Here is a 26,333-nt window from a genome sequence, read left to right as displayed (position 1 = left end):
ATTCTAGTGCTTCACCACCCTCCTAGTGAAATAATGTTTCCTAATATCCAACCTAGACCTCCCCCACTGCAACTTGAGACCACTGCTCCTTGTTCTGTCATCTGCCACCACTGAGAACAGCCTAGCTCCATCCTCTTTGGAACCCCCCTTCAGGTACATGAAGGCTGTTATCAAATTGACCCTCACTCGTCTCTTCTGCAGACTAAATAAGCCCAGTTCCCACAGCCTCTCCTCATAAGTCATATGCATATGCACACATACCCACAGAGTTACAATGGAAGGTAGAGCATATTTATGCATGACAATAATATACCAGCTGGAAGGTTTGAGCCCAAGCCCCCCTTCTGTCCACACACACACCAATCTGACACAGGTCAGCAAACACTCGGGTCCTAGAACCCTGCTGGGGAGTGAGTCAGAAGACAAGTCCTACTGTGGCTTGGATCCAAGTCTTGTTATTTTACAGTGTGGAAACAGGTCACCCCATAGACCTCAGTCAGAAGGTCTGCATAGTGCAGTACGCATGCGTTCACATCACTGTGAAACCCTGATCCAGCAACTGTAAAGCCATTTACAATGCAGTGTGGATGCTACCAGGTTCGCAAGCCTGGGCCCCTGGGTTTAGAGTGCAATGTAGACATACTCTCAGACCCTGCTGCTGACTGCAGTAATGCAGTGCTGGTGCAAGTGATGGGAGCCCCAGAAACACCTCGAGAAGTATGAGCCAGATTGTCAGCTGGTGGAAATCCACATAGCTCTGTTGACATCACACTAGCTGAGGATTGGGCCCATCTTTCAATCCGGTACATTTCACCAGCAATGCTCAATTCACTATAGGGAAAATATCTGTCTAGTTGAGTGGGAGAGGGACAGAAAAAGATTCAAATTTAAATTAACTCAAGGCCAGCTTCAGTTGCATTCCACGCTGGAATTCTTTCCAAGTGCCCCCCCGCAGCCCCCTTTTGCAACACAACGCAAATCTTTGACACCGAAGTGCTGTTACTTTTCACACAACACACCTCCTCTCTTTCTTTTTAGGCTGTGCTCCGGACATGGCTTTGGCTAATGAAGTTTGTCAGCAGCCTGGAGGACTTTTCCTTGTTGGGTGGGAGGGAGGGAGGGAAAATTGGCAGAATTTGTCAGAGTTCATCCACGTTTTAATGAAGCGGCCCCCGGCCAAATGAGGAATGACAGGCAGGTAACAATGAGCAGGCCTCCACTGCATCTCAAACCATCGCCTATAATTTCAGGAAGTAAGAATTCTCCAGGTGACAGATCTTTGGATCCTTTCTCATTGCAGTTTATGGAGCAGAGCTGTGGGCTGTAGGGTATTGAGCACGGAGAGAAACAAGTGATACCATGATGTCCTGGGCAAGGTGTCCGTGGCAGCTCTGAAGCTCATATTCCACAGTCTCTGGGCTCAGAGGTTGCAGACACAGCATAAGCTGCTGCTCAGTTTGGACGCTTTCAGCAGAGAACGACTGCATAAGCGCTGGACGTAATCACAGCAGAGATGGAAAAGTCCTACTAGTTCTCCTTTTCTACTGCTGATGCACGGTTCCTCCTTATGCTGCATTATCTGGTGCTTTGTCTGGTCCAGCTTTACATTACTCAAGCACTGGGGCTTTGTAATATGGAGGTACGGACGTAGTGACACTTAGGAATGACCCAAAGCCTATTAGAGCCAATTGGAGTCTCTTTCCATTGACTTCCATCAGCTGGAAATCAGTTTGGTTTTCAGCCAGATTCTTCTCCCACTTTCACCAGTGTAAATCAGGAGTAGCTCCAGTATAATCAGTGGGCCTGCACCAGTATAAAACTGGTGTGTGAGAGAGGAGGATGGATCCCATTAGGTTTGGTGAGGGTTCCTTTGCCTTCACGATTTTGCTAATGTTCTTCAGGGAACAGCCCTGCATTGGTCCCCCAGGGGGAGAATTGGATGATCAATAAAGTCTTTGCCATCTCCAGCTTCTACAGCTCCACAAGTGAGGAAATGGTAGAAATTCACTGTCAAGATCATGTTTTAAACACAGAGATAATCAGCTAAATTAAGGGTGGCAGAAGTCCAGTGATTAGGGTGCTATTGGAGGACACAGGAGACGTGGGGTCAATTCCCTACTCTCCCACAAGCTTCCTCTGTGACCTTGGATATGTACCTGGGGCAAGCCTCAGAAGACATAAATCTGCTGGAGGCACCAGACTGGAAGAAAGGACTCCTTTTCCAGGCCAGTGGAGGAATCTATGCAAAGGAGATATTTCGACATCTGGTGGCTGAACACCATATCAATGGATGGAGGGGGCTCGTGAATTGCTGAGGTAGCCATTACAAGGTTGCCCATCCGGAGAATTTGTCCGACCATCTAGAATTCTCACAGCGTGAAAGTTTTCAAGCATCACCACCCATGAGTGAAAATGTGAACAAATATTAATAAGGTGCTGAACTAGGATTCATAGATTCCAAGGCCCGAAAGAACCGCTGTGATCATCTAGTCTGACCTCCTGTATTGTGCAGGCCAGAGAACTTCCCCAAAATAATTCCTACAGGAGATCTTTTAGAAAAATAGCCAATCTTGATTTAAAAATTGTCAGTGATAGAGAAAGCACCACAACCCTTGGCAAACTGTTCCAGTGGTTAATTATGCTCACCGTTAAAGAATTATACCTTATTTCCAGTCTGAATTTGTCTAGCTTCAACTTCCAGCCATTGGATCGTGTTATATCTTTCTCTGCCAGACTGAATAGCCCATTATTAAATATTTGTTCCTCATGTAGATAGACTGTATAGACTATAATGGACGGCTGACCTGTTTTGAATAGGATAATAAAGAATAATGCTAAAGTTTGTGAAACTTTTGAGAATCCGTTAACATTTTCCCCCATACCTGGCAGTTGTCTAAATATCCACATATAATAAATATCAAAACAAATCAAATTCAGCCCTTGTATTCATGGAAACATTTATAATTGTTTTTAATTGACTGGTTCCAGAGTTTTCCTCTAGATTGCCCAGTAAGGTTCATGTTGTCTGTCTACTTAGACCAGGGATCAGCAACCTTTGGCACGCGGCCCATCAGGGTAAGCCCCTGGCAGGCTGGGCCAGTTTGTTTACCTGCAGCGTCTGCAGGTTCGGCCGATTGCAGCTCCCACTGGCCGCGGTTGGCCGTCCCCAGCCGATGGGGGCTGCGGGAAGGGTGGCCAACACATCCCTCGACCCGCGCCGCTTCCCGCAGCCCCCATTGGCCGGGGACAGCGAACTGAGGCCAGTGGGAGCTGTGATCAGCTGAACCTGCAGATGCTGCAGGTAAACAAACCGGCCCGGCCCGCCAGGGGTTTACCCTGACAGGCCGCGTGCCAAAGGTTCCCGATCCCTGACTTAGACTGTAAGGCCCAGCTCCTCAAAGGTATTTAGATGTCTAACTCCCATGAGATCAATTAGGCACCTAAATACCTTTGAAGATCTAGGCCTAAGCTCCTTGGAGCAGGGACAATGGCCTTAAAGTACAGTAACGCTCTGCTCAAGGCAGGACCCAAGATGGGGACCAGGTGTAGGGTTCCCAACTTTCTAATCACACAAAACCAAACACCCTTGCCCTGCCCCCTGCCCCGCCCCTTCCCTGAGGTCCCGCCCCTGCCATGCCCCTTCTCTGAGGCCCCCGCTCACTCCATTCCCCCTCCCTCTATCGCTCGCTCTCCCCCACCCTCACTCACTTGCTCATTTTCACTGGGCTGGAGCAGGGGCTTGGGGTGCAGGAGGGGGTGATGGCTCTGGCTGGAGGTGAGGGCTCTGGGGTGGGGCTAGAAATGAGGGGCTCAGAGTGCAGGAGGGGGCTCCAGGCTGGGTCAAGTGGTTGGGGTGTGGGCTCTGGGGTGGGCCAGGGATGAGAGGTTTGGGGTGCAGGAGGGGGCTCTGGGGTGGGGGGTGGAGCTGTAGGGTTCAGTGTGGGAGGCAGCTCTCGGATGAAGTAGGGGGTTGGGGTGCGGGCTCTGGGAGAGAGTTTGGGTGCGGGAGGGGCTCAGGGCTGGGGCAGGGAGCCGGGGTGTGGGCTCCGGGAGGGAGTTGAGGTGTGGGAGGGGGTGCAGGATGCGGGCTCTGGGAGGGAGTTTGGGTGTGGGAGATGCTCTGGGGGGCAGGTATAGGTTCTGGGAGGGAGTTTGGGTGCAGGAGCGGGCTCAGGGCTGGGGCAGGGAGTTGGGATGCAGCAGGAGGTGAGGGGTGCAGGCTCCGGGCAGCGCTTACCTCCTTGGGGAGGCTGCAACATGTCCCTCGGCTCCTAGGTGGAGATGCAGTCAGGCAGCGCTGTGTGCTGCCTCTGCCCTCAGACACCACCCCCGCAGCTTCCATTGGCTGTGGTTCCCGGCCAATGGGAGCTGCGGAGTCTGTGCTCTGGGTGGGGACAGCGTGCGGAGCCCCCCTGGCCGTGCGTCCGCCTAGGAGCCGAGGGACATGTTGCTGCTTCTGGGGAGCCGCGCAGAGCTAGATAGGGAGCCTGCCAGCCCCTCCAACTGCCTTTTAACGACCCTGGTCAGCGGTGCTCATCAGAGCCACCACGGTCCCTTTTTGACTGGGCGTTCCAGTTGAAAACCCTAACCAGGTGGTTTTGTGCTACCTTTCTGTTCCCCCACTCTCTGGGGCCATATCACCTCTCCTTTTCATAAGCAACCTCGGAGCTGCTGTACTTTCTGGCCATCAAAGGCTGTACTTTGACCCTTCTGCTTCCTGTCTGCTGTGTGGCTCGGATACGGGGGTTTACGGTGTTGCCCTTTCAAAGCTACTCTATTTGTTACTTTTCCCAGTGACACAATATTAACAGCAGTGCCGGTTCAGGGTTGAGGTTTGCCAAGACATCACCATGCAGGTGCAGTGTAACTGCTGCACCATCCGCTGAGGTGCCTGGACAGTAAATCCCTCTGCACTGAGCCGCAGCTCCCAGGTGTGGGTGAGGCACCTCTGTGTGTCAGGGAGGGGGTTAGCCATGGTCTGCAGGTCATAGCGCAGCGAGGAGTGTATTTGTGAAGTTAGCTGGATGCTCACACTGCACAACCATGGGCAATGAAACCTCATTCACTCTGGTGCCATAGGAAATGCCACGCTGGATCAGAATTTGGCAAAGCTCAGTCTGCCGGTATGCTGCCACCACGGCCTATCCTGCTGACTGCGATTGTCTCTCTTTCCATGTGCTCCCCCATCAATCTGTCTGTATCACGTTGTTGTCTCTTGTCTTATACTTAGATTGTAAGTTTCTGGGGGTAGGGACCACCTTTTTGTTCTGTGTTTGTATAATAATAGATGGAGATATACCTATCTCATAGAACTGGAAGAGACCCTGAAAGGTCATTGAGTCCAACACCTGGCCTTCACTAGCAGGACCAAGTACTGATTTTACCCCAGATGGCCCCCTTAAGGATTGACTCATAAGAACTCATAACCCTGGGTTTAGCAGGCCAATGCTCAAACCACTGAGCTATCCCTCCGCCCTATAGCCCCTAGCACAGCAGGGTCCCTGCTCCAGGACTATGACCATACAAATAATAAGGCCAGTAGCCCACTTACCACCAGGTGGCGCCCAAGGGGGTAAGAACAAGCTTCAGACATAGCCAATGCTTATCTCGTGATAAATCCAACAGCCCAGCCCCCTCGTTTTGACCTTCCATACCTGTTTTGGGTAAAGCTAAAATAGGGAAAGAACAAGTTGGATGTCTTCAAGTCACCGGGGCCTGATGAAATAAATACACCCTAGAATACTCAAGGAGTTGGCTGCGGAGATACCTGAGCCATTAGCGATTATCTTTGAAGAGTCATGGAAGACGGGATAGATTCCGGAGGACCGGAAAAGGGCAAATATAGTGTGTGACAGTGTACCCCATATAAGGCTTTATGGGGGGGGGTGCTTATAAATGTATGTATGATATAACTGGAATATGTTTTGTGCTGCCTGTGCCATGTAACATATCTCCGTAAAGGTTATGGTCTACTATATCTATTCATCCTATTTGTACATATATATCATTTTCTACTTGAGGTTAAGAATATGGGCTGTATGCTTGCTTGGTTTCTAAGTAAGCTTTGTGAGGCATTTGGTCAGCTTCTTTAGGAAGGAATTTGCAAGGTTAAGTACCTGATCAGGAAACACTTGGGGAACAATGCATCTTGGAATGCTCCAATCCACATAAGAAGTCTTCCTGGAGACATACAAGATACCATGTGGACAGTGGCTTCGGCCTGTAAAGACTGAGTCATGCAGGGACATGTGACTTGCCCAAGTGACTCCAGAACTCCATCTTGGAGCTGGATTTTGCATAGGAGGGCGGAGGGGGGTCTCCACCCACAAGAGAGAGTCTATTTAAACCCGTGGGAGACCCCTCCATTTTGTCTTCAGCTGGCTAAAGAAGGAGCCTCTCCATCCCCCCAGGATACTTGAAGGAAACTGGAACAAAGGACAGTAACTACAGCGGGTGTGAGTGATTGCTGGACCCAGGCTAAAAGGAGATTAGCCTGTAAAAGGGAGCATTCTGGAACTGGTGAGGAACTTATCTGTATTTAGTTTGATTAGACATAGATTTGCGCATTTTATTTTATTTTGCTTGGTGACTTACTTTGTTCTGTCTGTTACTACTTGGAACCGCTTAAATCCTATTTTCTGTATTTAATAAAATCACTTTTTATTCATTAACTCAGAGTATGTATTAATACCTGGGGGAGCAAACAACTGTGCATCTCTCTCTATCAGTGTTATAGAGGGCGAACAATTTATGAGTTTACCCTGTATAAGCTTTATACAGGGTAAAACGGATTTATTTGGGTTTAGACCCCCTTGGGAGTTGAGCATCTGAGTGCTAGAGACAAGCACACTTCTGTGAGCTGTTTTCAGGTAAACTTGCAGCTCTGGGACAAGTGATTCAGACCCTGGGTCTGTGTTGGAGCAGATGGGAGTGTCTGGCCTGGCAAGACAGGGTGCTGGAGTCCTGAGCTGGCAGGGAAAACAGGAATAGAAGTAGTCTTGGCAGATCGGGTGGCAGCTCCCAAGGGGGTTTCTGTGATCCAACCCGTCACATAGTGCCAATCTGTAAAAAGGGGAATAAGGACAACCCATGGAATTACAGACCACTCCGTTTAACGTCAATACCCGGGAAGATAATGGAGCAAATAATTAAGCAATCAATTTACGAATACCTAGAAGATAATAAGGTGATAAGTAACACTCAGCATGCATATCTCAAGAACAAATCATGTCAAACCAACCTAATAGCTTTCTTTGACAAGGTAACAAGACTTGTGGATGGGGGAAGCAGTAGATGTGGTATATTTTGATTTTAGTAAGGCTTTTGATACTGTCTTGCATGACCTTCTCATAAACAACCTAAGGAAATACAACCTAGATGAAACCACTATAAGGTGGGTGCATAACTGGTTGGAAAACCATTCCCAGAGAGTAGTTATCAGTGGTTCACAGTCAAGCTGGATGGGCATATCGAGTGGAGTCCCATAGGATCAGTTCTGGGTCCAGTTCTGTTCAATATTGATTTAGATAATGGCATAGAGAGTACACGTATAAAGTTCGCGGATGATACCAAGCGAGGAGGGGTTGCAAGTGCTTTGGAGGATAGGATTAAAATTCAAAATCTTCTGGGCAAACTGGAGAAATGGTTTGAAGTAAATAGAATGAAATTCACAAGGGATGAAAGCAAAGTACTCCACTTAGGAAGGAACAATCAGTTGCACACATACAAAAGGGGAAACGACTGCCTAGGAAGGAGTACTGCGGAAAGGGAACTGGGGGTTATAGTGGGTCACAAGCTAAATATGAGTCAACAGTGTAACACTGTTAAAAAAAAAAAAAAAAAAAGGAAAAATCCTTCTGGGATGTATTAGCAGGAGTGTTGAAAGCAAGACACGAGAAGTAATTCTTCTGCTCTATTCCATGCTACTTAGGCCTCAGCTGGAGTATTGTGACCAGTTCTGGGCACCACATTTCAGGAAAGATGTGGACAATATGGAGAAAGTCCGGAGAAGAGCAACTAAAATGATTGAAGGTCTAGAAAACATGACCTATGAGGGAAAAATTGGGTTTATTTAGTTTGGAGAGGAGAAGATTGAGAGGGGACATGATCAGAGTTTTCAAGTCCATAAAAGATTGTTACAAGGAGGAGGGAGAAAAATTGTTCTTCTTAACCTCTGAGGATAGGACAAGAAGCAATGGGCTTAAATTGCAGAAAGGGCGATTTAGGCTAGACATTAGGAAAAAGTTCCTGTCAGGGTGGTTAAACACTGGAATAAATTGCCTAGGGAGGTTGTGGAATCTCCATCATTGAATATTTTTAAGACCAGGTTAGACAAACACCTGTCAGGGATGGTCCAAATAATACTTAGTCCTGCCATGAGTGCAGGGGACTGGACTAGATGACCTCTCAAGGTCCCTTCCAGTCCTATGATTCTATGATATATATACCAGGCCCATTCAGAGTAGCCCCTCCTAGCTGCTTTAGAGGGAGGCCCAAAAACCCCCACAAGGGACAATTATGGGACAACTTGTCCATAGAAGAAGTTTCTCCCTAATCCCAATCAGTTAGCCGTTGTTTTATCTGAGGCATCCATCAGCTGGTGAGCTGCACCGTCCCCTTTTGGGATAACACAGCCCTACCTTAGTAAAGACCTTTGAGCTAGGCCTATCACTGAGCAAGGAGTGGTGTGTAAGCTGCACCAGCCCAGAAATTCTCCATTTTGACCAGATGCTGTCCCCACGCACCCTGGCAAACACAGACCTAAATCCCTCCTGACCTGTGTAGTTTTGTGTGAATCCAGCAAAATAAGGCAGAACACACCAGATGACCTTTCCAAGGCAGTGAGTCTTTGCCACTCTAACTTGCTAGCAACCAGTGGCGGCTCCTAGCACCAGAGCTCCAAGCGCATGCCTGGGGCGGCAAGCCGCGGGGGGCGCCCTGCCGGTCCCTGCGAGGGCGGCAGTCAGGCAGCCTTCGGCAGCTTGACTGCGGGAGGTCCGCCGGTCCCGCGGCTTCGGCGGCAATTTGGCGGTGGGTACGCCGAAGCCGCGGGACCGGCGGACCTCCCGCAGGCATGCCGCCGAATCCACGGGACTGGGGACCTCCCGCCGAAGGCAGCCTGCCTGCCGTACTTGGGGCGACAAAAAAGCTAGAGCCGCCCCTGCTAGCAACCCTGCTTTTCATTTGCTTTTCCAAACTCCTGCCAAGTCATATGGAACTGGGTGAGCACGATTCTTTCCCCTTCCTAGCAACCTAATGCCAGCACAATTGAGTTTATTATTGTAACTTAACCCTCTCTTGCAAAGTGTATTTAAGGGCCTGGCTTTGAATGAAACCAGAATTGACCCTGCTTTGCTACAAATGTTGCTGCTCTTTATTTAACTGGCATTGCTTGTTACACAGCGGCAGCCATTGGATGTGAAGAGTTCTCTGACAGGAAACCTGTGAGGACAGGGTGGCTGAAGATAAAAGCCTCAATAGTGCCAGAATAACAGCCATTGTCCTGAAGTTTTAAAATTTCATCTGTTTGCAGCAGACCAGGGGTATTTTTTTTTCTTTACAGGTGCTCCGTGTCATTCAATGAAATTCATTTCACAGGACATGGTGGCAAATGGGTTAAGGCTCTTTGAGTGTATTGGCTGGAGGTTCCATCCTACAGTCACTTTTAGTGGTTGATGGACAAACAAAATGGTTCCATGGCCACACCCCTAATATCCCAGGAATGCCTTTTGATTGGCTCTTCTTTGGACTTCTTGACTAAAACAGGAATAAGCCATACCAGATAAAAAACAGTTCACAGCCTAGCCCAAGGGAAACTTACTGGGGAGTCCTTTCTAAAGTCATGGCAAACCCATGGACCTGGAAAGGCAGTGTCAGGAGTTCAAATTCAATTAAATCAGACAAGGCCCACACCCAACTGGTTATTACTATTAATTATTATTAGTAGTAGTAGAACAATAACACCTAAGAGCCCTACTCATGGACCAAGACCCTATTGTGCGAGGTGCTGTACAAACATGGAACAAAAAGACGTCTCATCTAGTAAACAGCCACAAAGTCAGAACGGTGTCTGGTGATGAGCCCATCATTCAAACTCATCAAAAATTTCCAGACAAAACTTTCTTTTCCCATTACAGAATGTCATTTTTGTCAAAATCAAAACATTTTCTGCAAGAAAAATGCCAATTTTGACAACATTTTTCAGTTTACCAAAGCGGCCATTCACAATGAAACATTTCATTTTGAAAAGTCAGCTTCAGCCAAAATGTTCCATTTCAAACTGAAATTTCAACTTAAAATGACATTTTAACTCAAAAGGAAACATTTCGTTTCAAATCCACATTTGCAAACAAGACATGTCTAAGGCCTGGTCTACAGTGGGGGGACGGGGAAATCAATCTAAGTTACGCAACTTCAGCTACGTGAATAACATAGCTGAAGTCGACGTACTTAGATCTACTTACCATGGTGACTTCACTGCGGTGAGTCGACTGCTGCCGTTCCCCCGTTGACTCCACCTGCGCCTCTCGCTCCAGTGGAGTACTAGAGTCAACGGGAGAGCGCTTGGTGGTCGATTTATCGCGTCTAGACTAGACGTGATAAATCGACCCCTGCTGGATCGATCACTCCAGAGGTAAGTGTAGACATGCCATAAGTTGATCACCAGAGTATCTGAGCACCTTAGTAATTAAAGAAGGTTCTCTGATCTTTTCTGATATTAGCTGTAAACGAGCCATCCAAAACTCTGATTTACAATAGATTATCTAGTACAGTTTATAGCAAAACTTTTTGGGGGGGCGGGAGGGGGTAGCAACACAGCACTAGTGCAACAGGAGACAAACTGTCTCACACGTGATGATTTGGCAGCAAGCCCAATACACTAAAATCAGTCCCTTTAGCAATCCAACACAGTTCTGCTTGGTTAGTGAAAACCTCTCGGGGAGGGGAAAAAAAACACCATTTCCATTCGGATTAGAAACAACTGTACATAGTTATCACTCTGGTTATATCACTTCAATCTGGACGCTGGGGCAAACTGATCATCTTTCTAACTGTCATAACCTTTGTCCAGCCCCAAAACTTTCCACTTGCGTCTGTTCCATGAGTCGTACCCTTTAGCGGGTGTGCCAAATTTTTCTCTTACTCCATCACTCTGTACCTTAGATATAAACCTCAAGTGCGGAATGCTTTCCAGTTCTTGCTGAAGATTTATCAGGCAACCATATGGCAGCCCCTCTGTCTTCTTTGGCTGGTGGTGACAGCCTCCAGGTTCCCAACATGCTACTGAGAGACGGCATTCATTTCCCGCAGCCATCTTTACCATCCTCACGCCAGTCGAGCTATGTTTCAGGAGTGGATTTCCCTCCCCCCCCCCCCTTTCAGCTGTTGCAAAGCTGGCTTAATCATCATTCCCGGTCCGCAGAACAAATGCCCTATTGCATCCCCCACTTGTTCTGTGGCTTTATTTGCCTTTTGTATGCTCCTCTTCTATACAGCCCTGAAGGTGTCCGGGCTCTGGAGTGGTGGCAGCGAACTGAAACTCTGAGCTGGGCTTGCTCATTTGGCTTTGCAGCTAGGACTCTGCAAGCATTTCCCTGCCTTTTCAGCTCCTGAGGGCGAGGCACTGCATAGCTACATTGCTCTGCCATTGCCTCCATTTTCAAAAGTGACCAGCAATTAGGGTTGCTTCTGTTTTCCGGAACTCAATTTGAGCCACCGTAAAGGGGCCTGAGTTTCAGAGGCTGGGTGCTCAACCTTTGGGGGGAAATGGATCCCCTTTAAAGTATGCCAAATTGGGGACCAAAAATACAGAGGCCCCCCAAATCACTAGCCACTCTTTAAAAGTTAGGCCACATATCTGAGATATAGTGTGTGGTGTGTTGAGTTCATTGACTAGTATTGTTTCCTTGTCTGTATGTTATCACTTGTCTGCTACTTAGATGGTAAGCTCTTTGGGGCAGAGACTGTCTTATTTTGTTCTGTGTTTGTACAGCCCCTAGCACAATGGTCCAGGCCTAGCACAATGGTCCGAGCTCTTTGGTGCTATGGTAATGCAAGGAATAATAAACAATTAATAATAATAAACAGAAGGATATACAGAAATATATATAGCCAAACTCAGATGACAGATCCATAATTCAACCTTAGCAAAAGTACTCCAGCAATCGAGTCTTTGGTCACTGATTGCAAGAGTGGTGCACATCAAGTTAGGGAAAAGAAACGATATCATGTGGCCACTCAAAACAGCTCCAGTTTAGACTGTCCAACACTCATAACCAGTCGCTCTCAAATAGGGTGACCAGATAGGAAGGGTGAAAAATCAGGACAGAGGATGGGGGGTAATAGGCACCTATATAAGACAAAGCCCCAAATATCGGGACTGTCCCTATAAAATTGGGACATCTGGTCACCCTACTCTCAAACAAGCCACTGGCTGAGACATTTACAGAAATTTATTCAGGGAATACTCACCTCCAGTGAATTCACTCAAGAAAACCATAGTCTGAAAAGAAAAAGCACAGCGAAATTCATCAAATAAACTATTCACCACAAATTGCATCCACAGATCTAGTCTCAGAGAGGCGAGTGAATGGGGTTTCAGAAATAACATCTCAATTATCATGTCCATTTAATCCTGTATATTCCAGTGAGACTGACAACAAGGCTGACGATCAGTGCCAAACACGGGAGTGTATTTTTTCATATAAACACACTTCCACTAGGAGTGGAATTCACAAAAAGCATTTACTGAGTTCAATGGGAGTAAGGTGCTAAGTGTCTTTGTGAATGCCACCCTAGGAATAAATGCACCAAACTCCATTTCACATTGACCATCAAACAGCCATGAGACGTAACAACTTTCTTTCAGTTCCAAGCTAGGTCCCTGATCCAATAAAGACGCACATGAGTAGTCCCATTAACTTCACTACTCACATGGTTAGAATTAAGCACATGGCTAAGGGATTGCAGGAAGGTGAAAGGCTCCGTACATCACTATTACTCAACTGGGGACTGGACAGCACAGTCAAGACTGTTAATGTTGCCCTGACGATTTTCCCTCTGTCTGCTTCCTGTCGCTCAGCCTCAAGAGCATCAACCTTTTAATTCACCACTTGCCCATGAAAAGAGCTGCAAAACCATTTGTGCTAGATAAAATGCTTTGGATTGTTTGATACAACATTGCTGTGGTTCCAATTATGTTTCCTTGCTTTTATCTTCTTTGTATAATCTACTCAACCCTCCCACTAATTAGATCCTTATTTGCCCTTTTTTCCCCTAAAAAACTGTTTATTCTTCGCATTGTTCCTTGCAGCTCTGCTTAGCTAGATTGGCTTCTGTTATCTTTATTTTTTAAATATATGTTTGGAGTTTATTGGCCCAGACGCTCATTAAAGCTCTCCAACTATTCATTACAGACCTGCAATTTTCCATAGTAAATTTTCTAGACAATCAACTCCGATCAGCATTATTTTTATCCCATTCCACATTCTTTCAAAGAGTTCTTTTAAAAAAAGGCCCAATTATTCAGATTATTACCTTTCATACATAATATCTCCTTAGAATCAGCTCATATCTGATGATATTCTGATGGCTAGACCTCCAGATGTTTTACTTTATTTATCATACTTGGCTCGCTTTCTAGGACTAAGTCCAAAATGGCCTCTGATCTAAATGATTGCTTAACAAATTCTGTAAAGGAGGGAGATTTGACATTAACTCAAGGGGGAAAAAAGTGTATCCATGATGATTTCTGTAACTGCTATTGTATTCTTTATCTATGGAACCAAAACTTACCTTGACCGATAATCAGCCTTTAAAACACAATAAGGGTTTTAATAAAAAGAGTTGTGGAAGGGATACAAACCTTCGTGCTTCAGGGCATAAGCTGTCTTCTAACTAACAAGGGTTAGAAAGAGTCTCCATAATTGTCAGCTACAGGGTTTCTTACCCTTCTTCTGAAGCAGCCAGCTCTGGCCACTATTACAGACAAGGATATTGGATTGGATAGAGCACTAGTCTTGCTCCAGGATGGCAATCCCTATATTCCTTTAAAAAAAAAAAAAGTCCAATGAATTTGTAACGAGCAGTGGCAATTTGCCGACAGATTCTGTGCTTGTCAGGTTGGGGAATAGAACTTAGGACTTTGGTACCAAAAGGACAAGCTTCTACCACTTGAGCGAAAGGAGAACTTTTAGCGGAAAAGGAAACAGAGGTTCAATGAAGTGAAAGCCAATGCTGTCCAACAGTAGGCAGGAAAAATTGACCCATGAGGGTTGTGACACTTCCAGGGGTACCCCTCGCTACCAGCTGCTCTTAGAGAGAGGAAGCCTGAATATCCAGCCCCTGTTCCACTGAATGTTCAGATTCGCTGCTTCCAAAGAAGCAGTATACCTCAGCTTACCCATTCCACCTCTGCTCACCGCTCTGCATAACACCCAGCACTGGTGTCTAATGAAATCAAGTATATGTTTATTTAACAAAGCACAGAGATTCAAGTGATAGCGCAGAGAAGTGCTGGAAACAAATGGTTACAGATCAAACAAAATCATAACACGCATTCTAGAGCCTGGACTGAATTAACGAGATACTCTCATGGCTTGTAGAATATTGTTCACCCAAAAACTTTACAGCCATACTGGCTGTGAGCCTCTTTTCATGAAACAAATATGCTGGCGGCTTGTTTCCCGGGTGAAGGAGCCCACATGTCTCTTTGCTCCCCTAAATATACCACTCATTCTTCGGCTTCATTCATGAACCGGACACTCCCTGCTGATTGGTTTTTCCTGTAGATTTCTCTCTTGTAGATTTCACAATCTTTCAACTGGTATCTGGCTAAGGCTGCAACCAATTGTGAGCAAGACAATACTCACATGGCCCGACATAGAGATAAGCATCTGCTACCTCCTACCTGATGGAAACATATCCACAGGATGTCACCTCCTGGTATGTCTCCTGCCTTAACTTCCAGACCTTAAGAACATAACTGTCCATATAGATACATAACTCCTTAAGTATTATCTTTATTTACACTTTGTGGTGATTACAACAACCAGTGGGCTACTGCCTCATGGTAGAGATCTCACCTGCCACCTTTTGGTGAACTATTATGCTCATATCTGACCCAAGGGATTCCTGTAAAACCCTATGCATGTGCCCTCTGCCAGTTGACACCAAAAGCTCTCTGGGTCACAAGGATGCATTTGGTCAATTTATAATAATAGAATCACAGAATCATAGGACTGAAAGGTTCCTCACGAGGTCATCCTGTCCACTCCCCTGCATTCAAGGCAGAACTAAGTATTATCTAGACCATCCCTGGCAGGTGTGTGTCTAACTTGCTCCTAAAAACCTCCAATGATGGAGATTCCACAACTTCCCTAGGCAATTTATTCCAGTGTTTAACCACCCTGACAGTTAGGAATTTTGTCCAAATGTCCAACCTAAACCGTCCTTGCTGCAATTTAAGCCCATTGCTTCTTGTCCTATCCTCAGAGGTTAACGAGAACAATTTACCTCCCTCCTCCTTGTAACAACCTTTTATGCAGGGCCGGCTTTAGGCCAATTCCCCCGATTCCCCGGAATTGGGGCCCGCGCCTAAGAGGGCCCCACGCCTTAGGCACCTTTTAAATTTTTTTTACTCACCTGGCGGCGATCCGCTCCGGGTCTTCAGCGGCACTTCGGCAGCGGGCGGTCCTTCAGTGCCGCGGAAGACCTGGAGCGGACCCCCCGCTGCTGAAGTGCAGCTGAAGACCCGGACCGCCGCCGGGTATTCGAATCGGGCCCCGCAGGTCCTAAAGCCGGCCCTGCTTTTATGTACTTGAAAACTGTCCCCTCTCAGTCTTCTCTTCTCCAGATCAAATAAACCCAATTTTTCCAATCTTCCCTCATAGGTCATGTTCTCTAGACTTCAGTCATTTTCAACCAATAATCAGTGAGTAAAGATCATAATGTATTTTATTCCCTTAGGGAACACTCACAATATAAAATCAGCTGTCTTGATGGCTGTCCGGCTTTCTCCCTGTCTATTTTCCCTCCTTCAATTCTGGCCTGATTAGCGTAGCCAGCAGACTCACGCTCTGTAGAGCTGATATAATCTGCAAGCCAGGATTCCAAAACAGGCCAGGGGAGCTGGAATTAGGCAGGGATTCATCTGAAAGACAGCACAGTGCACCCCTCACACCGTATTGGGTTTGGAGAAAAAAATATAATGTACAGAATCACCCCCACATCAGAGAAATCCCAGGGGCTGCAGGTCTTTCCCTGCACAATACTGAGCAGGCTTGGCTATACTTAGGCCCTGTTCCAGCAAAGCACTTGACCCCATGCTTCACTTTAATCAAATCATAGAATATCTGGGTTGGAAGGGACCTCAGGATGTCATCTAGTCCAACTCCCTGCTCAAAGCAAGACCAATCCCCAAACAGATTTTTGCCCCAGATCCCTAAATAGCCCCCTGAAGGATTGAACTCACAACCCTGGGTTTAGCAGGCCAATGCTCAAACCACTGAGCTATCCCTCCCTCCATGTCAATAGACAGTCCCATTGACTTCCACACCTGTGGAGCCCAAACTCCAGAGACTCAAAAGGCTGACCCTTGCCCCCGGAACGCTGATCAGCTGGGGAATGGGCAGAGAGGAGGAAGTGGAGAAAGGGGTGTGCAGGCTGCCTGAGAGGACACGTGCCACTGCAGGGACCCAGCATCAGGCCCCTGATCAATGACCGAGGAGCTGATATAGAGCGGGGCACTGGGACTGTTCATTAGCTGATAAAGCAATTGAAGGGATCTGTGGGCGAATTCCTGCCTCCTCAAGGCTTTCCACCCTCAGGGAAGCTAACTACCAGCAGGGGGACCCCCCCGCCACACCCCCTGCTGGACCAGGGCCTTAGTTTGTGGTGCCTCCTGAGATGGCAGCAGGAGGTAGCGCGGCTCACAAGAGAGTCCCCAAGGGGGTTGAGGAGTACAATGTGTTCAGATGGGATTGAGCAATTGTCTCTCTGCTGTGCTCTCTTACAGCTAGGGTGACCAGATGTCCCGATTTTATAGGGACAGTCCCAATTTTGGGGTCTTTTTCTTATATAACCTCCTATTACCCCCCACCCCCCATCCCGATTTTTCACATTTGCTGTCTGGTCACCCTACTTACAGCCAATGCGTTTAAATTACAAAGGGCTGCGGCTATTTTACCATGCGCCTGTTTGTGAGCGTGGGAGGGTGAGATCCATTTCACCGCACTATGAGCCCTTTACTAAGATGATGTTCTCGTGCTAGCCCTACATGACTTAAGCAAATGGAAAGTCGTACAACATCATGCATTCAGCATTGGATCCTGGCCCAGCCTCATCCCCGCCAGTCAGGGCACTGTTTGCCGTAAGTTGTGTTCATTTTCAGACCAGGCTCTTTGGCACTCTAGTCCACTATCCTGCTTCTGGCAGTAGCTAATACCGGATGCTTCACTGGAAAGCAGAAAGGCAGCATGATGCAGCTAACCAACTGTGTAATCACCCACATGATTGCGCGCGTGTGTGTGTGTGTGTGTGAAATATCCCTTCCTGATGCTTGCAAGTAAGCCCTGAAGCCTGGGGCCTGTTTACACTAAACACACCTCCTAAAGTTGTCCAGCCCTTTTAAAAAACCCATCTCCCCACTACTTGACTCCGTGACCTCCAGCAGCAGGGAGTTCCACAGATCGGCAATACACTCGCAGGTGGGGAGTAGGGTGAGGAGATGCACAGAGTAGAACTGATCTGCATTTTTCAAATGTCCAAGACATTTCCAAAATAAAAATGTATATATTGAAAATAAAAATTGGGAAAAATATTTGATGACTCCCCCCCTGCCATTTTTCAACTGGCTATTCCCTTTCCCAACCTTATCCCCATTGTTTACTAATATAATTCTTTATTATATTATTATTGCTAGGAACATATAACATGTTCAATTCTATTACACTGCCCTGCTCCCTGCACCTCAGCTTAATGCTTTGCCAAAGCATAGGGTTGAGGTTTGTGTTTCCGGGCCTTTTCAGAAAGCATTACACCCAGTTAAACCTCAGGGCTGTTATATGGACAACCCTGCTAAATAGGTGTCAATAATTCCGAATCAGCTCTAGAGAGAGAGAGTACCAGACAGATTCTTAGGCCACGTCTACACTACAAAATTAAGTCAACCAAACTTACGTCAGCATACAGCTGCCGCAGTACTTACATCACATGCGCATGTCTCCTCTTTGTGTCCTCACCAGGCTCACTTGTATCATCAAATTATTGAATCATAGGACTGGAAGGGACCTTGAGAGGTCATCTAGTCCAGTCTCCTGTACCCAAGGCAGGACTAAGTATTATCTAGACCAGCGGTTCTCAAACTGTGGGTTGGGACCCCCAAAGTGGGTTGCAACCCTGTTTTAATGGGGTCGCCAGGGCTGGTTTAGACTTGCAGGGGCCGAAGCCAAAGCCCGAGCCCCACTGTCTGGGGACGAAGCCTGAGGGCTTCAGCCTTGGGCAGTGGGGCTGAGATTACAGGCCCCCTGCCTGGGGCTGAAACACTTTGGCTTTGCCCCACCCACCACCCACACCTGGGCTGGCAGGGATCAGGAGGGCTCAGGCTTCTTCCCCCCAACCCCTTCCTGGGGTTGTGTAATAATTTTTGTTGTCAGAAGGGAGTAATGGTGTAATGAAGTTTGAGAACCCCTGATCTAGACCATCCCTGACAGGTGCTTGTCTATCCTGCTCTTAAAAACCTCCAATGATGGCGATTCCACCACCTCCCCGGGCAATTTATCGATTGTACTATCCATGTGGGGCATTGTGGGATGGCTCCTGAAAGCCAGTAACAGTCAACATCAGCAACACCGTGTCTACACTGACGCTGCCTACATCTAAGTTGGCGCTACACCGCTCTGCGCCCTCAGGGATGATTACTCAGTCCTCCAAGTGTGGCCATAATATGGATTGTGTGTCACCTGGACTCCTCTGACCTTGAGACGAATGGCAGCACCTCAGTGTCCCTCCAAACACTTCAGAACCCTGTCAGCAAACAGTTGTTGGAGGGCGGGGATCTCCACAGCCGGCAGCATTCCAGCCCCGGCATTAATAACGGACTGATCCTCAGGTGCTGTATCCAAGGCGCGATAAGTATTGGGACTCCTTAAATTTCCGATACAGCTTCGGCAACAGCTAGTGAGCACGTCCAGTAACTGCCGTACCTTAGTTCTAGAGATCTGTGGGCCCTTCTAGCTGAATTGTCCTGGCCTGCCCTCTGCACGTGGGTAGAGACAGAGTACCCAACTAAAATCCATCCGTCCTCCCCACTGCTTCTTTCCTGTTCTTTGGAAGAAAAGAGGGGAAAAAATGGAATGCTGCAGAATAAAGCATGTGGGTTACATCAGACTGGTAGAAAGCTCTCTTGCGTATTAGGCCCTTTCCTGCTGCAGTGAGATTTTTATGGTGTGACGTACGGTGCCAGCGATGGAAGGTGCCAAAACTGCCTTAGCTGAGGAGTTATTCTCAGGAAGCAGAAAAACCCGAACTAGCTATTTGAGCCCTGACCCTATAAAAAAAAATACAAACCCATCTGGCTGCTTCCCCACTGCCACCTTTATTAGGGGGACCCTGGGAAAGGGTATTGGAATCCAGGGGAATTAATCAGTCTTGAGAGTAAGGAGCAGATATGTCAGCATCATTGATCAGGAGCATCTGGTGGGAAATTAGGGAGCATTCCATAAGGAACAGCTGGCTGCCCTTAGCATCCAAAACAGCTAAGGTTGGCACGGTGACTATACCACAGCCGTGCCATTTTCACAGCTCTCGGGCACTAGTGCCACATGCTGTTGCTCTCACATCACTTCCCCATTTGGTTCACACACGGCTGGTATCCACCTGTCAGTTAAACGTTTTCCATATGGCAGTCACACACCCACGAGGATCTGTGGAGCTGGGAACGCGTGACTAAGACCATTTCCAAATACAGCAGCAACTTGCTGTACTTGATCATGGGATCCATACGGGGAGGACTTTACAAATGAACACTGTATTGCTGACTATATATCAGGATTCCTTGCCACTGGAATGCAGCCTACTCTGGGGTGAAGCCCAGCAGGTGTTTAGCAGCACAAAGGATCACTCCCCAATAACACTTACACCATATACCTGTCAGTTATGCTGTTCTCATATCAGTCATCCCATCTCTATGCACGTTACAGCACAGTAGAAAAAGGCCCCGATGACAGTGCAGAAACCCATCTCTTCCTAGCCTAGTTTTGGCAGCCAGATCCGATCCACAATATCCCCGCTCCCCTCATCACAGATGGCTCACCTCTTAGGGAATGCTAATTCCACTGTCATGCCACGGGGGAGGCTGAACCTGTGATCGCCAAACCAAGATCCTCCTGTGTTTGCTGGTAAGCCACGGGGCTGATCAAAGATCCCAGGCTTTCCCTAATTAAAACTAGCAACAAACTCCTCAAAATAGATATGATTCTACATTGGACAAGGTCCCACTGTTGATATTGACCTTCCAGTCACGCCGTCTCTTTTCCTTTGAGTGGTAATCACTGGCTAGCAACCTTTGGCATGCAAAGCAGCAGGCTTATAATAAAGCTGCTAATGAGCAGACCAATAATTTCTGAGACTTGAAATGCCAGGACAGGAGTCAGTTCAACGGATGGCATTTTTAGTGCCATTGCCTGACTTGCTAGCTCTGTTCTCGCCATGAAAGTCACTGGGTTGTATGAGGGCTACATCATTGGTCACATCCTGCTAGCTGATAAGAAGAATAATGTGGAGCCCTTTCTCTCCGGGGATCTCATTACAAAAAGGGGTTGAGTGTTAGCATCAGCATTTTTTCCAGTTAGGGAAAATGAGTCACGGAAATCCGGGTGACTTATCCAGGCTCACACAGTGCGTCTATTGCAGTGCTGGACTGAGAATCTAGATCCTCTAACCCACAAATGCACTGTCCTAGCTACCAAAGCACATAATCTTTCAATCTTCTTTATAAATAAGAGGGGAGAGAGAGCTGGGACAGAAGGGAATATCACTAATATTTCCTTCCTTTAATTGCACCAACCAAACAGCATCTGGAGACACTTGAAATGGGTGAAAGATGCTCCCAACTCCTGCAGTCAAATGGCCTCGGATGGAGGCTTATGGGAAATTCTAAGATGAATGGCATGCAAAGAGGTGATTCAAGCCATGCGGTTGTCTAACAGAGAAGGCATGAATCCCCTAGGAATGCCTTGTACATAACAGCTATAGCAGGTGTCCCTTCATCACCCACCAAAAGAACCATAGCCCAGATCTAATCTCAGCTATGATGGGTGTAAATCCAACGTGACTCTGCTGACAACAATAGAATTATCCTGGTGAGACTGAGATCAGAATTTGGCCCAGAGGCCTACAGTCCCCACCCTCACCCCGGCTCCATTTTAAATGTATACTTAGCAATACCGTTCCTGATTGCACCTTGAACCATCAGCTCTGCCTAGCTGGTCATGAATTTCCTAGGACAAACTTTTCTCCCATCGTTATTGCCTAAAATTGCAATAACGTAATTTACGTTTCCAGAAAAATAATTGGCCCAGTGTGTGTGTTTGAAAATTAGGCTATAATTGTTTGTTTTTAGTATAGTAGGGCCTAGATGCCACAACAGATTGGGTGCTGCCCCGAAGAGCTTAAAAACAAACCAGAGAAGGGATGTGAAGCAGAACAGATCAGCTGGATCAGTGGCAGAGCTAGGACTGGAGTCCAGATCTCCTGAGTCCCAGCATGACACCACTAGCCCACACAGCTTCCCCGCTAATGTCTGATTTCTGGTTCGCTGCTTTCTGATGGCAGCCAGGGGTCCTCCTGCTTTCCCCCCCGTTTTAATAGTTCACACATTGCTAGCATAATACCAAGTAAAAATCAACCGGCCACCATCTGAATACCACATTGTAAAAGAAATTGACGAGCATGGAACCTAAACACCTGGGTCCACATTTTGTCTTCAGATTCACACATGCCACTCCCATTTGATTTTCATGAAGATGCACTTCCCCAAGGTCGAAATTCAGCCCCTGGACTTCCTGGGCAGGTCACTGCACATGACCAAGGACAGATGTTGGCTTCTGATTTGTTCAGGCCTCGACTGACTTTTGACTGAGAGGGTGTGTCTACATTGCGGTCAGAAAGAGCCATCTACACCTGAGCCTAGCTAGACCAAAGCTACCATGAGTAACAATAGCAGTGAAGACCCAGTGGCATCAGGGATTAGCTGTCCCCTCATGCTGCATTCACACCTCCCAATGATAGAGTAGATGTACCCGGTGTGTAACCAAGTTAATGATCAAAGTTGTGGCAAAACCCCCAGACACCTGGATTGGCTCTATTAATAGGGAGCCAAAGGGAAGAAAAAAAGATACATCGACACAGATGATCTAGCTGTAGGTATAAAAGAGATAGAGTGAGAGAAAACCCACTCTCCATTCTTCCTATGATCAATCCCAAGGCCTTTAATATTACACCTAGCAGGATCCTTGTAAGGCAAATGCCAAAGTAATTGTTCTTAATGGGGACCATAGGTGACAGCAAAGGCTCCTCTCATCTTCAATCTTTCATAGGGCTTGATCCAAAGTTGCCCATTGATTTTTAATGAGTTTCTGATCAGAGCATGGAGCTCGCATGGACTTTAGTGGATGGCCCATATGTACAACACATGCAGGGATGGCCAGTATTCTCATCAGGACTTAACTTGGGGGGAGGGATCGTTCAGTGGTTTGAGCATTGGCCTGCTAAACCCTGGGTTATGAGTTTGATCCTTGAGGGGGACATTTTAGGGATCTGGGGCAAAATCAGTACTTGGTCCTGCTAGTGAAGGCAGGGGACTGGACTGGACTCAACTCAATGACCTTTCAAGGTCCCTTCCAGTTCTATGAGATAGGTATATCTCCATTTTGTCCCTATTCCTGCTGGCATAGGAAGGCACTTGCTACAGTGAAGGAGTTGTGATTGCTCTGTCCAACGTCCTTTCATTGCTTTGGTCTCTTCTGAGAGATTTTTGATTTATTTCTGCCAGCCTGGGATGCCCTCTTTTAATTGCCCTTTCACTTTATTGCAGTGTGTAGCTGGAGCTTGCTTTATCCACAGAACAAGTCCGATGGGGTGACAGAATCTTCTCCCTCCCCTCTCGACCAGCATACCGGCATCTTGACCTGGAGAGACCACTAACTATTTTTCTACAGAGAGATAGCAGTTCATTTTCTACTGATCATTCTATCCTTGGCCTCTCTGCTGACAAAGGGAATCAATTAGTGCCAATGGATTTTGATGACGTGGCCACCCGTCTACCATGAACTGGTTTGAGACTATCAATTCAGGTCACGTAGATCAGGCACTGATAAATTGGATACATCCAAAGCTTCTAACCAGCCCATCAACCTGTGTTCCAGGAAAGGAACGTGATTATGTCTTTCTGGCTATAGGCATATATGCATAAATTGTGTGAAGCGTAGGGAAAGGGCAGGAGGCCAAATAAGAAATAAGGGTCAGATTAGAGTTAGTCAGAGCCAGTTCTTGAGGGTTGGTCCTTAAATCCCATTTTTACAGGGCACATGGGACCAAATGGGATGAAGGCAGAGATTTTGCTTCACTCTTTCCATTAGATACAATGACACCGCTAGGCCCGTAGTCTGTTCCATGTAAAATGATCGGAGAACGCTGTAAATTATTGACTTGCATTTCTTCGGCTTGTACTTTGCACGCTGATGTGCTGGGCTGCATTTGGGAATTGCAGTAATAGGAAAGATATGTGGGGTTTGGAGCTGGGCTTGAGAACGTCATAGCAGAGGTGATGTGCACTGAGCCCATCCCATTTGTGCTCTCAAATGCTTCTATTTCTCCTTCCAGCTCTCTCCGATCAAAAGCTCTCCATGCCCTGTCTCAGCATGCACAGACACTGCACTCTCCGGCAGCCCCTGTTTGAAATGCACCCCTCATCTTCAGGACCTACTGCGCAAAGCCATCCTGCCTCAACTCTCCCATGGCTCACAACTTCATGATATTCAGAGCACGCCCTGTTCCTTCTTGGCCCAGCTTCGTAGGTTTTTCAGGAGTCAATCCCAGATTCATAAAAAGTTCATGAAAAAATGCAGAGGAGTAATGTTTGAAAAGGTCAGTCCAGTCATCACGACACCTGGTGAAAAGAAAAGAATCTACTCCATTTCCTCCATCTTTCGTCCTGTTGGTTTGGTCTGCATCATTTCATCTCCACGTCCAATGCAGTGTCAGCAGTAGACCATCGGGCGCTAGATGGTTCAAAGGATTGGTAATTGCCTCCAAAGCCTTTCACTGCTACATCAGTGGTTTGAGTCCAGCTCAGATCCATCACTGTCAAAAATCTTCTAACACATGATGGCTCCTTCGTGGCCTTCATAGAATGAGCTAGGGCATCCTAATCCAATGGGTAAGTAGTGAGATCACATGGTGTATCTACACTACATACTAAGCCTGGAGTCTGACTCAGGTGTGAGTCCAAGCCCCATTTCTGTCCACACACAAATCAGTCTGACTCAGAATCTAGGACCATGCTAGATGGTTGGTCAGAGCCTGAGTCAGAGCCTCACCAACAGAATTTGGTCCATTAAAAGATATTACCTTACCCACTTTGTTTCTGTATGATCCAAGCTCTGTCGTTTTGCAGTGTGGATGCAGTTCAAGCCCAGAAGGTCTGCATAGTGCAGCATGGACATGGGTCCAGGCATTGTAAAGCCAGGTTTATAATGCAGTGTGGACACTCTAGCATGGGTTTGGAACCACCGAGTCCACAAGCCCGGATCCCACAGACTTGGGTTTACAATGTAGTGTAGACATACTGACAGAAACCAATAGGCTCCAAGTGCCCCCCTTATTGGGATCCCAGACAAACAAGCCCATGGCAGAAGGAACCCAGCAGATTACACTGCTCCCTCAGCCCCAGAGGTGGCCCCTCCACTGCAGAGGACCCTCCCCTTGATGATATTTAGGCCACATCCAAGGATTTAAAGCCTCAGTCTAGCACTGTAGAAAAGGTCACAAAGCTCCCAAATATCCCGCAGGCACTAAAGGGGGTTATAGACAGGGAAGCAAGAAAATATCTCCGTGTGGCTGTCATTCGAGGTCCTGGAGTGCCGTTGCCTCCGGCTTAGATTAATGCATGATCATTTTGCTTCTTTGTGGTCCAGACCGGGAGCCTCTTGTTGCTCAGGCTGGAGACGAGCCAGAGGCTGACATGAAAAAAAGACGCCTTTCCCGTGAGCTGTCGGCTGGAACGTCCGAGGGTTTGCTGGACCTGAGAAGAGTGGAGCAATTCAAGGGACGTCGCCCCCACCAGCACAGTCCATCGGGGGAACGCATTTCAAACTCCTCCTCCTTCTAATGGTCCTTGCCATTGCTGGGCAAAAGCGACAATGAAGACCCAACTCTGATGACCTAACAGCTCCGTTTAACTCATTCAAGTCCATGGGCTGGGTATTGTTCATTGCAATGCCCCGAGGACATCACCTCCAGGTTCCTGACCAGGGCTGTGGGAAAAACGAAGACAAGGATGCCCTAAATAATTCATGCCAAGTTTTACACGGAGTCCAGTGCCTGCTGGGGTGGGACTTAGGAAGTTCAATGTGAATAAATACCCCAGCAGTGCTGCTAGGATCCCCAACACACAGTGCTCACTCTGTTGCTTTCCAATGTCAGTGCACTGCTCCTGGGACACAAGGCTGACATCTAGGACACCGCTCCAAAGCACAAAAGTTCTGCTCTCACTTACACACTGGTGTAAATCCTGGACAACACCACTGACACCAATGGCGTAATGCCAGCGTAAACTGGGGTTGATGGGAACGGAATCAGGCATGGAGGCTGAAAGGAAGGTTTACTCTTCCTCAGGACACCCCAACGCACGGATCACCCAGCCTTTCGCTTTCTTACATACACTCCTAAAGAAATGCTGGTTTATCTTTTCTGGAAGGTGATAGGAACTGAAATCACCTGATAAAGGGGCCATTTAGTCCAGGGGCCAGTCTCTGCTAAGGGATAAAACTGGATATTTCAGTGCAGGCATAAAAACCCTGCTTCCGAATGCAGCCAGCCATGCCATAAACAGGCCGGATTGTGTCTTGTTATTATTATTATTTATTACAGCTGGTCAGACATTTTCTGAGGGAAGGCTTTGCGGTCAGAAAATGCTGATTTGATGGAATCAAAACTATCAACGGAAACGAGGCATGCAGGCAGGGTGGCTGGCTGCAGGCCCACCTGGCTTCCTGAGCTCCCAGCCTCCCCTGTGGCCCCCCGGTGAGCTCCCAAGCTCTCCAGCTGCCCAACTC

Source organism: Emys orbicularis, chromosome 2, assembly GCF_028017835.1.
Source record: "Emys orbicularis isolate rEmyOrb1 chromosome 2, rEmyOrb1.hap1, whole genome shotgun sequence".
Classification (NCBI taxonomy): Eukaryota; Metazoa; Chordata; order Testudines; family Emydidae; genus Emys; species Emys orbicularis.
The sequence above is the reverse complement of the archived record's forward strand: the minus strand, read 5'-3'. Positions refer to the sequence as shown.